Source organism: Callionymus lyra, chromosome 3 (assembly GCF_982586985.1).
Source record: "Callionymus lyra chromosome 3, fCalLyr1.hap1.1, whole genome shotgun sequence".
NCBI lineage: Eukaryota > Metazoa > Chordata > Actinopteri > Syngnathiformes > Callionymidae > Callionymus > Callionymus lyra.
Window position 1 is genome coordinate 3,151,341 of NC_141820.1, and position 2,500 is coordinate 3,153,840.

The window sequence follows — 2,500 nt, forward strand, 5'->3', positions numbered from 1 at the left end:
GTTAGGATTCCTGGTTTTCACCCAGGTGGCCCGGGTTCAACTCCTGGTATGGGAACAATAGAAATCTTAGGGGCGTCATAGCTCAGATGGTAGAGTGGTTGCCTGCAGTCCAAAAGGTTAAATCCCAGCTCCAGACAAGCTTGTGTCGTTGTGTCCCTGAGCAAGACACTTCACCCTGATTGCTCCTGATGGTAGACTTAGCGCAGACGTGCAGCCTACTCCCATCAGTATGTGTGAATGGCTGTAAAAAGCACTACCGAATTTCCCCTCGTGGGACTAATAAGGGATTCTAAAAAAAAATAAAATAATAATAATATGTGTAGTATTGTCCAGGACTTGACTCTGGTGTTGTGATAGTGTAGTAACAAGTATATATGTGTAGTATTGTCCAGGACTTGACTCTGGTGTTGTGATAGTGTAGTAACAAGTATATATGTGTAGTATTGTCCAGTACTTGACTCTGGTGTTGTGATAGTGTAGTAACTAGTATATATTTGTAGTATTGTCCAGTACTTGACTCTGGTGTTGTGATAGTGTAGTAACTAGTATATATTTGTAGTATTGTCCAGTACTTGACTCTGGTGTTGTGATAGTGTAGTAACAAGTATATATGTGTAGTATTGTCCAGGACTTGACTCTGGTGTTGTGATAGTGTAGTAACAAGTATATATGTGTAGTATTGTCCAGGCCTTGACTCTGGTGTTGTGATAGTGTAGTAACAAGTATATATGTGTAGTATTGTCCAGTACTTGACTCTGGTGTTGAGATAGTGTAGTAACAAGTATATATGTGTAGTATTGTCCAGTACTTGACTCTGGTGTTGTGATAGTGTAGTAACAAGTATATATGTGTAGTATTGTCCAGGACTTGACTCTGGTGTTGTGATAGTGTAGTAACAAGTATATATGTGTAGTATTGTCCAGTACTTGACTCTGGTGTTGTGATAGTGTAGTAACAAGTATATATTTGTAGTATTGTCCAGTACTTGACTCTGGTGATGTGATAGTGTAGTAACAAGAATATATGTGTGGTATTGTCCAGTACTTGACTCTGGTGTTGTGATAGTGTAGTAACAAGTATACATGTGTAGTATTGTCCAGTACTTGACTCTGGTGTTGTGATAGCGTAGTAACAAGTATATATGTGTAGTATTGTACAGTACTTGACTCTGGTGTTGTGATAGTGTAGTAACAAGTATATATGTGTAGTATTGTCCAGTACTTGACTCTGTTGTTTTGATAGTGTAGTAACAAGTATATATGTGTAGTATTGTACAGTACTTGACTCTGGTGTTGTGATAGTGTAGTAACAAGTATATATGTGTAGTATTGTACAGTACTTGACTCTGGTGTTGTGATAGTGTAGTAACAAGTATATATGTGTAGTATTGTCCAGTACTTGACTCTGGTGTTGTGATAGTGTAGTAACAAGTATATATGTGTAGTATTGTCCAGTACTTGACTCTGGTGTTGTGATAGTGTAGTAACTAGTATATATTTGTACTATTGTCCAGTACTTGACTCTGGTGTTGTGATAGTGTAGTAACTAGTATATATTTGTAGTATTGTCCAGTACTTGACTCTGGTGTTGTGATAGTGTAGTAACTAGTATATATTTGTAGTATTGTCCAGTACTTGACTCTGGTGTTGTGATAGTGTAGTAACTAGTATATATTTGTAGTATTGTCCAGTACTTGACTCTGGTGTTGTGATAGTGTAGTAACAAGTATATATGTGTAGTATTGTCCAGTACTTGACTCTGGTGTTGTGCTAGTGTAGTAACTAGTATATATTTGTAGTATTGTCCAGTACTTGACTCTGGTGTTGTGATAGTGTAGTAACTAGTATATATTTGTAGTATTGTCCAGTACTTGACTCTGGTGTTGTGATAGTGTAGTAACAAGTATACATGTGTAGTATTGTCCAGTACTTGACTCTGGTGTTGTGATAGCGTAGTAACAAGTATATATGTGTAGTATTGTACAGTACTTGACTCTGGTGTTGTGATAGTGTAGTAACAAGTATACATGTGTAGTATTGTCCAGTACTTGACTCTGGTGTTGTGATAGCGTAGTAACAAGTATATATGTGTAGTATTGTACAGTACTTGACTCTGGTGTTGTGATAGTGTAGTAACAAGTATATATGTGTAGTATTGTCCAGTACTTGACTCTGTTGTTTTGATAGTGTAGTAACAAGTATATATGTGTAGTATTGTACAGTACTTGACTCTGGTGTTGTGATAGTGTAGTAACAAGTATATATGTGTAGTATTGTACAGTACTTGACTCTGGTGTTGTGATAGTGTAGTAACAAGTATATATGTGTAGTATTGTCCAGTACTTGACTCTGGTGTTGTGATAGTGTAGTAACAAGTATATATGTGTAGTATTGTCCAGTACTTGACTCTGGTGTTGTGATAGTGTAGTAACTAGTATATATTTGTAGTATTGTCCAGTACTTGACTCTGGTGTTGTGATAGTGTAGTAACTAGTATATAT

General features: G+C 36.6%; 1 protein-coding gene and 1 non-coding gene across 2 annotated transcripts in view; one reads left to right on the forward strand and one right to left on the reverse strand.

The window, feature by feature from the left end:
* trnae-uuc (transfer RNA glutamic acid (anticodon UUC)) overlaps positions 1-55 on the forward strand; it is a 72-nt gene extending 17 nt beyond the window's left edge. The window contains exon 1 of the tRNA in view: positions 1-55. This exon is cut by the window's left edge and continues 17 nt beyond it. This is a non-coding gene — a tRNA (tRNA-Glu).
* Positions 1-2,500, reverse strand: part of ext1c (exostoses (multiple) 1c) — a 96,787-nt gene that overhangs the window by 17,834 nt on the left and 76,453 nt on the right. The window lies entirely within an intron of this gene.